This window comes from Rutidosis leptorrhynchoides, chromosome 4, assembly GCF_046630445.1.
Source record: "Rutidosis leptorrhynchoides isolate AG116_Rl617_1_P2 chromosome 4, CSIRO_AGI_Rlap_v1, whole genome shotgun sequence".
NCBI lineage: Eukaryota > Viridiplantae > Streptophyta > Magnoliopsida > Asterales > Asteraceae > Rutidosis > Rutidosis leptorrhynchoides.
Window position 1 is genome coordinate 231,032,066 of NC_092336.1, and position 11,615 is coordinate 231,043,680.

The 11,615-nt window shown below is 35.2% G+C and overlaps 1 pseudogene; it reads left to right on the plus strand.

Moving 5' to 3' along the window:
* The first annotated feature begins 4,069 nt into the window (after window positions 1-4,069).
* LOC139843367 (2-alkenal reductase (NADP(+)-dependent)-like) lies at window positions 4,070-11,316 on the plus strand (annotated as a pseudogene).
* The last annotated feature ends 299 nt before the right edge of the window (window positions 11,317-11,615 follow it).

The window sequence follows — 11,615 nt, forward strand, 5'->3', positions numbered from 1 at the left end:
ATGTAGGATACTACATATAGTGTTAAGTGTTGACACTTTAGCATGTTTATTCTCAGGTACGTATTGCTTCCGCTAAAACTTTATTGTTGCTTAGAGGTCAAGCCAAACACTGGGACCATGAAGTCACTCCACGTCATAAAGGGTCAGGCTTGGGTGTGACAGTTAGCGGCCATTGTTTCCTGGTTTTTCAGAAGGTAAATATGATTGTGGAGAAATGATGATTGTGAATTGACTTTTACATGGTTTATATAGGGAGGTAAGCATCATTATATCGGGAAAGAAATTCTAGAATTATTTCATATTCATTATAGAAGATCTCAATCTTTACCTTAAATATGAATTTAATATTTATTTCATATTTGACAAATCAATAAGTCAAAGTCAACCCCGTTATATTATATACAAAATAATTGATTATACTTAAATTACTTCATTTTAGTATCTATTCTCAAAATAACACAAATTATTTGACTTTCAAAAAATTAGTCAAAGTCAAACCCGTTATATTATATAAATAATTATTGACCTTACCTAAATTACTTCATTTTAATATCTATTCCCAAAATAACACAAATTATTTTACTTTCAAAAAATTAGTCAAAGTCAAACCCGTTAGAATATATACAAAATCATTGACCTTACTTAAATTACTTCATTTTAGTATCTATTCTCAAAATAACACAAATTATTTGACTTTCAAAAATATTCATCTCTATAGTGAAATTCAAAAATATATACAAATTTTAAAAATATATTCAAAAATATGTTCAAAGGTTAAAATAAAGGTTATGAATTTTTTACTAAGCAGAAGCATGTTGTCTAGTTTCTTTAAAGCTGCGAGGTTCATGAAAAAGCCTTATGTTAGTCTGCAAGTCATGACCTACATACAAAAGTGACCAATTTATGACCAATATATGAGTAAATTGAATAATCTAAATGATTAATTATTACTTAATTGTGTAAAATGTAAGTAAAAAGAAGTACCTCAAGTTTACTTCCATTTTGAAAAGTTTGTTAAGAAGGAATTAATTCAACAATATGATCGCTAACACAAAGAAGCCATTTTATCTCTTTTTGTCACATTCGTTTCTTTCCAAATTGCAAGGGTTCTAATCTCTATAAATGACCAAATGCAGATGTTGTACACAACAAAGAAAAATTCGTACAAATTAGTACCCATTAATCTCTTTTTGCCACATCTGTTTTTTTAATAAATATGTCGGATAATCCTAAAAATGATTAAGAAATGGTTAAAATACAAGATGATACATATAATTTAATAAGGTGGTTATCAAAAAGTTAGTAAAGTAGTTATTAACAAGTTACAATGTCATAAAATTTTAAACATAACCTAAAAAGGGTATTTATAGAACTCTTTTACTACTCCCTCCTCTTACAAGAATGTCCCAACATATTTATTTTAATTTATGATGTGTTAGTAAATTCTATATTTTTCCCTTCATTTAATAAGCTATTAAAAATTAGAAAATGCTAATGACAACCTAATTTGTATATGCATATTTTGATTGTACATTAAAAAGTTGTAAGGTTTTCCCTGTTCAGGTTACCCGGGAAGGGCGAGTAATCCGACCCCATACTCTAGTGTACGCAGCCCATCAGGAATACTCCCTGGCTGTTTCCAACCCTTCCCTGGCCACCCCAAGAATTGAACCTGAGACCTCTTGCAAGGATCTCAGGGCCCCAACCACTTGGACTACCTTGGGATGGTTAAAAAATTGTAAGGTTTTCCCTGTTCGGGTTACCCGGGAAGGGCGAGTAATCCGACCTCATACTCTAATGTACGCAGCCCATCAGGAATACTCCCTTGCTGTTTCCAACCCTTCCCTGGCCACCCCAAGAATTGAACCTGAGACCTCTTGCAAGGATCTCAGGGCCCCAACCACTTGGGATGGTTTTTGATTGTACATTCTAGTAACTAATTACTTTCATGAAAAAAACAACCTTTTAATTTATTAATGTACAACTATTTTTTCATTGAAAAACTTCTTAATGACAACCCTAAGGTTGTCATTAGCATTTTAGTTAAGTTATGTAAATATTTCTACTTACAAAAATTAATTAATTTTTATGTAACTATTTATAAATAGGGTAGAATTAAAACTTAGATAGTTTTTTATATTATCATGAGCAATAGAAAATTACTTTGAATTTTGAAAACATGATAAATATAAATAGTTTTTTAGGATGGAATAGTAGTTTATATTGGTTAAATAAAGATCAAATTTTGTAATAAAAGTAATACAATATCATTTTTTGTTATTGACTACGATTTTAAATTGATGCGTTAAAGATTCAAATCCCGAAGAAACTATAATCAGATTCAAAATTAACTTAATGACTTTTTCATTTGGGTTTTTGTTCTTTGATGACATGTAATATAAACCTCATTGGCTCAGTAAATCTCGCATCCATGTCATTTCCAACTAGAAGTGTGCATGGTAAGGAATGAAAACATTACTAAAAGTCTAGCGAGCAACAAAGATATAATATTCAATTTGTCATGCTTTTCATGACTTCCATTATGAAATCCCAATAAAGACAATGGAAATCCTTCTCAAAATTCACTTCGAAAATTAAACCTTTTTTGCTTGAGGTAGTCTATTGTTAACATTCTCAATTAGCACCCATCTAAAATATACCTCCCCTTTAGAAACACACTTTGCTCAACTCCTATGACGTCTGGAATAACCAATTATAATCGCCTAGAGAGCGTTTTAGCTACTATTTTGTAGTTGCTTCCGATTAAACTAATAGGACGAAACTCCTTCAATCCAAGAGGTGCCTTTGTCTTTGGGACCAATGTTACAAATAAAGCATTACATCCATCAGAAATGTCAGTTGTGAACCAAAACTAGTGAACAACCAACATGAAATCATCCTTGATGAAATGCTAATACTTCTTAAAAAAATGGAGGTTAAAATCATCCTGATCCGAAGCCTTATTATTTTTACAATCCTTAAGACTATATGACTTTATCTATTTATATAATACTAGCTTAACGCGGGACTTTCTTATGAGATTAATCAAGAATAAATTTGAAACTCCATAAATTGATATTTTATATTATTTGATTGGTTGCCAGTAATGAGACCAAATCATAGAATGATGTTGTATAGTTGTTGACAAAATCAAAACAAATAAAACCATAAACACAAATAACATCATGCTCTATATTTTATTCTTAAACTTTAGGTTTTGTTTCCCATATGAATATATATGCAATCAAGTATACCAGGTATGATAGTTTATAGTGAACCTCTCAAACTCAATGCAAAAAACTGATATTGTTACATCCCTACCTTAAGTTAAACAATACTTACACTTTGAATCTAAAACAATATCCATATCCATATCACTAATACATTTAAAAAAATAATATTATATTTTAAATCTAATAAAAAAATAAAAAAACAATAAACAAAGGAGTATTTTTTGACAATATTGTATGAACTAAAAACCAGCTGTAACAGAGACTGCAAAGTATCTTTAGTTGTCCTAAGACCACCCCCTATCGTTAGTTACCCGTCTGTTACCCGCACATTACCCGTCATTACCCGTAACTAACCATAGGCACGGACTCATTACCCGCTTTAGTTACCCGCATTTACCATGGATTTAACGGAAGTTTTAAGTTTAGTTATAGGAATTGTGGGTCCAGTGGCTTTTTCTTGTTGGACTTGATGCTTTATTGCTTGTACGTTGTATATTAAGAGGAGTATTGTTTTAGCCATTATAGGGAGTGTTTAATTATGAGTTAGTTATAGGATATTGGTGTTGATGTGGCGCTGATGTGGAAGATTAAGAGGATGAATAATTTAGTTACGATAGGGAGTGGCCTAACATTGTTGTTATATTCACTTTCATTTTAGCCTCCTGTTCATAACACATGCATAGTTTTGTCCATCACATATATATGGGCTAATAGGCTATGGCATGTAACTAAATTCTGTATTACTAGCCATTCATTATAAATAAGCTTACAACATTCAATGTTCAAGTTCAGTCGACTTCATCGTTCAATATCCTTCCTATCGCAGCTCACAGAAAATGGAAAAAGTGAACAACAAACAGATAGTATTCAAGGATTACGTTAATGGGTTCTCGAAGGAATCAGACATGGTTGTTAATTATTCTGCCACCATCACCCAATGCAAATTTTCTTCCAACGACATCTTGCAGACCATTCCAAGTGCTTCTCTGAATTTTGTAAACTTCGGTTTACTTAGGCTCTTGGTGAATATATCTGCAACCTGTTCATCTGTCTTTGTTAGCATCATCGTGATTTTCCCTTCAAGGACCTTCTCGCGAACATAATGATAGTGCACTTCTATATGTTTTGTTCTTGCATGAAAGACTGGATTCTCTGCTAGTCGTATAGCTGATAGGTTATCGCAGAAAAGCTTTACTTGATAATCAGTTGGTTGGTGAAGATCTTCCATTAGTTGCTTCAACCAAGTAATTTCTTGTGTTGCTGATGTTGCCGATCGATATTCTGCTTCAGTGCTTGATAAGGATACTGTTGGTTGTCTCTTACTACACCATGATATTACTCCCGATCCAAGACTAAACATGTATTCAGTTGTTGACCGTCGTGTATCATAGTCTCCAGCGTAATCGGCGTCATAATATCCAATCACATGACATTCTTTTATTTTCCTGTATAAAATGCCAAAGTTAATAGTTCCTTTAACATACCTTAAGAAGCATCGTACAACATCAAGGTGAGGCTTCTTCGGATTGCTCATGTATCGACTAACCACTCCAACTGTATAAGATATGTCTGGCCGGCTTAGTGTGAGATAAATAAGACTTCCGACCATCTTTCGATACATGGTAACATCTTGAAGACTTTTTCCTTCAACTGCTAGTAGTTTTGTATTCGGATCCATCGGAGTTGAGATAGGTTTGCAATTAAGCATTCCGTACTTTTGTAAAAGATCTCGCGCATATTTCTGTTGTCCCAGAAATAATCCTTCTCTTTTCTGCTCTATTTCGAGTCCAAGAAAATGTTTGAGTTCTCCAAGCTCCTTCATATGAAATCTGATAGACAGATTTTCTCTTGTTCTTTGGATCTCCTCATAGTGATCTCCCGTGATGATTAAGTCATCCACATATACTAGCACTATGGCTAGTTTTCCTTGATCTTGTTTCACAAATAAACTAGAATCTAAAGGAGCAACTGTGAAACCACTTTGTACCAAGAACTCGCCAATCTTCCCGTACCAAGCTCTTGGAGCCTGCTTCAAGCCTTATAGTGCTTTCTTTAATTTGCAGACATGGTTAGGATGGAACTTGTTCTCAAAGCCTTTTGGTTGCTCCATATAAATGTCTTTGTCAAGTTCTCCATATAAGAAAGCGTTCTTGACATCCATCTGCCACAGCTTCCAAGATTTGCTAGCGGCTAAAGCTAGTAGAGCTCGAATTGTTGTGATCTTCGCCACTGGACTAAACGTTTCTTCATAATCCAGCCCATATTGTTGAGAAAAACCTCTAACAACAAGTCGAGCTTTATACCTTTCAATGGAGCCATTTGATCGAGTCTTCACCTTGTAAACCCATTTACAAGATATTGGTTTTACATCTTTTGGCTTTGGAACTAAACTCCATGTCTGGTTTTCTTTTAGTGCATTAATTTCTTCTTCCATTGCTTTCTGCCAATCTTGACTTTGCGCTGCTTCTTCATAAGTAGAAGGCTCAATAGGTATTGATTCATCCACATGAGCAGCATTGGCATACTTTGAATTAGGTTGTCTCGGCCTTGTTGATCTCCTTAATTCTTGTGCATGCTCCTCGACTTCCTTTTGGCTTGGACGAACCTCCTCGAATATAGATTGATGTACACCAGTTTTCCATGGACTCTTTTCCTTAGAGTACGACCCTTCTCCTTCTTTTATTGGATCCAATATCTGCTCTTTAGGCTCTTCTTTTTCTTCTGGACCTTCTTCTAATCCATGAGATTCTGGAAGCTCTATCTTTTGAGGTGACCACCATGAAGAAGCTTCATCAAATACCACATTTCTTGAAGTATGACACTTTCCAGTATTTGGATCACAACATCTCCATCCTTTTCTTGATTCATCATAACCGACAAAAATGCACCGAATTGCCTTTTTATCAAATTTGCTTCTTAGATGATCTGGCACGAAGACGTAGCATACACATCCAAAAACCTTGAGATGGTTGACGGTTGGCTTGATCTTCCACAATCTTTCATACGGTGAAATATGCCCCAACTTTGTTTGTGGAAGCCTATTTATCACGTATGATGCAGTTCTCATACATTCAGGCCAAAATCTTCCTGGCACATTCTTACCATGAAGCATACTTCTACAAGTTTCGGCAAGGTGACGATTCTTGCGTTCTGCGACTCCATTCTGTTGTGGAGTATTGGGACAAGGTAATTGTCTTCTAATCTTGTGCTTCTCAAGATAGATATTGAACTCACTCGATAAATATTCTCCTCCATTATCTGTGCGTAAGCACCTAATCTTATTATTGAGCTCACTTTCTATCTTCTTCTTAAATTCTTTAAACTTCTGAAAAGTCTCCGACTTTTCCTTCATGAAGTAAACCCACACATACCTTGAGAAGTCATCAATGAATGTCACCATATACTTCATGCCTCCAAGTGATGTTTGTTTCACTGGGCTGAAGACATCCGAGTGTATAAGCTCTAGTGGTGTCTTGGACTGATGTTGTGACTTCTTGAATGGCAATTGGTGAGCTTTTCCAAATTGACATCCAGCACATATTGTATCTGTTCGGATATCAATTTGAGAAAGCCCATTTACTATGTGTTTTACCATCATCTCCTTTAACTTGTTGTAGCCCACATGCCCAAGACGTTCATGCCAAAGATTAGCCGTCTCATTTTTTCGAGTCTTATTCACATATGCTGTTTCAGCAGATAGTACATAGACCGACTCTATTTTTCTTCCTTGCATAATTGGATTGCCAACCACCTTCACTCTCTTAAATACGGATACATCTTCTGGTCCAAAGAGCACATAATTCCCTTCTGCTGTCAATTGTGGTACTGATAGTAAATTCTTCTTTAGGCCAGGGACAAGATACACCTTCTCGAGTTGGAGCTTATGAGAGTTGCCTTCACTTGGAATTATTGTTTTTCCAATGTGAGAAATAGACAACCTTGAATTGTTGGCTGTTAACACGACTCTCTTTCCTTTGTAATCCTCCATTTCTTGCAGCTTCGTCTCATCATTGGTCATATGATTTGAGCACCCAGAATCGATGATCCAATCATCTTTGTAGTTTATTTTTGACTTTAAGGTTGCTGCCAGAGCTTGATCATCCGTGTCAGCTTCAACGGAGAGTCCTGCTTCTGCATCCCAAGTTTCCTGATTAATGGATGCTTCGTATGTGACCTCTTTCTTCTCATCTCTTACGGCGGCCACATTTCCTTCGAAAGTTCGCCTTCTGGGGAATCTACAATCTCGAGCAAAATGACCCTTCTTGCCACAATTGAAGCAGTCACCATTCTTTCTCTTATCATTTTCCCCGTATTGTTGGCGATGATCTCTTCTTCCTTGTTGAGCTCCCCCTGAAGCATTACTTTTTGGTTTTAGATGACTTTTGCCTCCATATGTATGTCTTTCTTTTGTCACTTCTTATCTTCGAGACATAGTTTTCTTCTTATTGGTGAAGAGTGCTTCTTCTTCGCCTTTTATGCTCACTTCATTCATCTTCTTGGCTAATGCCTCTTGGTTAGCCAATAAATTCTCCAGCTCTATTAATGATGGTTGAGCAGGCCATCCTCTCACAGCGGCTATAAATCCATTATACTCGGATCTTAGGCCGTGGATGATAATTCTCTTCATCCTTGCTTCACTCACTTTCTCTTCAGGAGCAAGTTGAGATATCTCACGGCAGATAGATTTCACCTTGGTGAAATACTGAGAAATAGACAGACTTCCTTGTGAGATACCCGCGAGCTCATTTTCCAAGAGCTGGAGGCGTGCTTCATTCTTCTTTGAAAATAATTTTTCAAAAGTTTCCCAAGCTGCCTTTGGTGTTTTCTCGTCACGGATGTGCTCCAATAGATCCTCCTCGATTGTAGTCTTCAATATAAATAAAGTCTTCCCGGCCTTGATGTTCCATTTTCTCAAGGCTTCGGCATTTTCTTTCGGTGAAGGCGTTGTGTCACTGCCAGCAACTATTTCCCATAAATCATGTCCTTGTAGGTAGGATTCTATGCAAGTCGGCCAATAACCATAGTTGTGGTTATTGAGACTCTTGATTCCACTGCTCGTACTTGCAAGATCTGCCATCATGATGTCCAACGTCTAATAAGCTTGGTCCCAGACCGATGAGCTTTCACATTTCCTAACTGTGCTCCGACAGAATCTCCCTTAGAGCCTTGGTGAAAACAAGTCGATGTAAACGTCCAACGTTTACCGATGAGTACCTCCACTAGCAATGGTCCCGAATGACCCGCTCTGATACCAATTGTTGGAAGCTTTGACGAGCCCAACACACCCACTATAGAGGACCTAGGTTATACTCACTCACTACACCAACACTTTGACGTTGGTTAGCCTTTAATTTTATGAATCCTTAGTGCACAATAATACTTAGGCGACAGTGTCGACCATATATCATTCAGGCGGTATAACCGACCATATATCACTTAGACGGCAGAGCCGACCATATAATAAAAATAACACAAGTGCACTAAGAACTTAAACACGAACTAAGGCTTAACCGGGAAACTTAACAAAGAACACTTTTATTAATACAAAATACAATTACAATATTACTTACAAGTTTTCTCTTCTCGAACTCACACTTTTCTTACTTTCTCACAACTCTCACAACTTACACACAAATGAAATTCTCACCCATATTTATACTACTCCATGGAAGTTTCTAGAAACTAGATATTTCCATGGATAAATTAATATCTAGATATTTCTATACAAAATATCTATATTTTTCTTTTCTAGATTTTTCTTTCATTTTCTAATATCTAGATATTTTCTTATACATATTAATATCTAGATATTTTACATATATACATCTACTAATTCCATATTTTATAATATCAAATTTGCATTGTATTTTAACACACCCTAAAGCTTCCAGAAGGTTCTAATGAAGTTGTTCTTGTTAAAAACCTTTATCTATCGTGTGATCCTTACATGCGTGGTCGAATGAACAACATAAAAGGAACATACATCGATTCCTTCACTCCTGGTTCGGTATGTATATATACGTCGATTCCTTCACCCTAAAGCTTGTGTTTTGATGTAATTTTTAATTACCATTTTTGCAGCATATAACAGGATTAGGAGTAGCTAAAATCTTTGATTCTGGACATAAAAACTTCAAGAAAGACGACTTAGTTTGGGGACTGACTGGATGGGAGGAATACAGCGTTATTAACGATCCCGAAAGTTTGTTCAAGATTAAACTACTATACAGGAATTCTTGGTATGTTTTTCATCAAAAATGATTTTGGTGTAGATGTTTATTTTCTTTTTTTTATTACTATACATACTTTCTATATGTATGTATTGGTGTCAAGGTTGCAAAACTCATTACTCCGAGAGTACTCGGCCGAGATTTTGGAGGAGTAATAGACAACTTAGGGATCAATGACACTTGACTTTAAATACATTTAAATAATAATTTACAAAATTATATGTGCAAATTAATGAAGAAACCCATAAACATAAACTTTAATATAATTGTCTAAAGCATAAACATAATTGTTTATTTATTTAAAAGCTGTAAAATTCTAGTTTAAATTTATATTATATTGTTGGTCAAATTTGACTTTGACAGACAAATTCGATTTAGACTCATCAACCGTCGATTAATTAAACCGATTTTTGAAATCGGAATGTTCTATTTGTTTAAAAGAGTAATCGGGGATTAAATGGGAGTAATCAAAATTTTTTACAACATTGATTGGTGTGTGAGACAAATATGAAATCGTAAAAATTTATATTATAGGTGCATTTTTTATGCATGAAACATGATACTTGGCACACTAAAGCAAGATACTTGGAACAGTAACATGTAGTACGGTTAAAAAGTAATCCGGGTCAACCCGATCTGTTTTCACCTATATATAAGAATTAAGAACACACCATTTTTGACATCTCACCCAACCCGCCCATTTTGCCACCTCTACATTCTTCAAATGTTATACTTTTGAATTCTTTTTTAGGTATGCCGGGTATGACTGCATATGTTGGATTCTATGAGATTTGTTCTCCAAAGAAAGGAGAGTATGTCTTTGTGTCTATAGCTTCAGGTGCAGTTGGTCAGCTCGTTGGACAGTTTGCAAAGCTGTCAGGATGCTACGTTGTTGGAAGTGCTGGAACAAAAGAAAAGGTTGTTGTTTCTAGAATTTTAGTTTCTACTTATGAACTATTGAATTCCTCTGTACCTATTACCTTAAATATTTTTGATAACATTCCAAGAATAATGATTTATATTTATCCAAAAATTGCTTATCTATGTGTACGTACGTCATTAATCAAGGTTGATCTCCTAAAAGATAAATTTGGATTTGATGAGGCTTTTAATTACAAGGAAGAGCAAGATTTAGATGCAACTCTGAAGAGGTTAGTTCCGACTTAGTGATGACGATGAAATGGGTTGAAAAGAAAACGGGTCAAAAGTTGTCTAAAATGTATATTACGAGTATTAAAAGGAAATTGTCAGATTATTGTTGGTTTAGCAATTTTTTAATAGTTGATTTACTAATTTTCTTAATAAAACTTAGGATAAGAAGCGTTTTGGGTCAACCCAACTCAAACTACATACAGAAAAGATTACCCGTTTTGACCTGTTACTCAATCTCTATGTCCTCTGTTTTTTGGGAAAAAAACTATTAGTCATTATAAGTTACTTTGTGATACATAATATGACTTCTACCGTTTTACATCAGGTACTTCCCTGAGGGGATTGATATATACTGTGAGAACGTTGGTGGAAAAATGTTGGACGCGGTACTCTTAAACATGAGATTAAATGGTCGTATTTCAGCTTGTGGGATGATCTCACAAATCAACGAGCAAGGGAACGGGGTGCGTAATATCTTTCACATAATAATAAAACGTTTGCGCATACAAGGTTTCATTGTGAGTGATCACTATCACTTGTATCCAAAGTATATGGAAATGATTATACCACTTATAAAACAAGGAAGTATACATTACATAGAAGACGTTGCAGAGGGACTCGAGAGTGCACCTGCCACTTTGGTTGGGTTGTTTTCGGGCAAAAATGTTGGGAAACAAGTGGTGGTCGTGGCTCGAGAATAAGGACTCACACGAATGTTCATGTTGTGTATGCAATTGTTAAATGGATTGAAGCAATAAGCTGGTTGAAGTAGATTTAAAATGTTTGGATTTGAGTTTTGGCTTTTTTTTTGGGTTCAAGCTAAATAACTGATCAACTTCATTGACAAATGATTAATATCTCATTACAATGTTCGTTTTAGTATTAAGGTTATAACCCCTTTGTTTGATTCGCAGTTTTGAGATTCAGGGTGAAAAGTTTGTGCAGACTAAAATATAGGGGAACATACTCTATTTTCATACCTGGACTACAAATTTTGTTG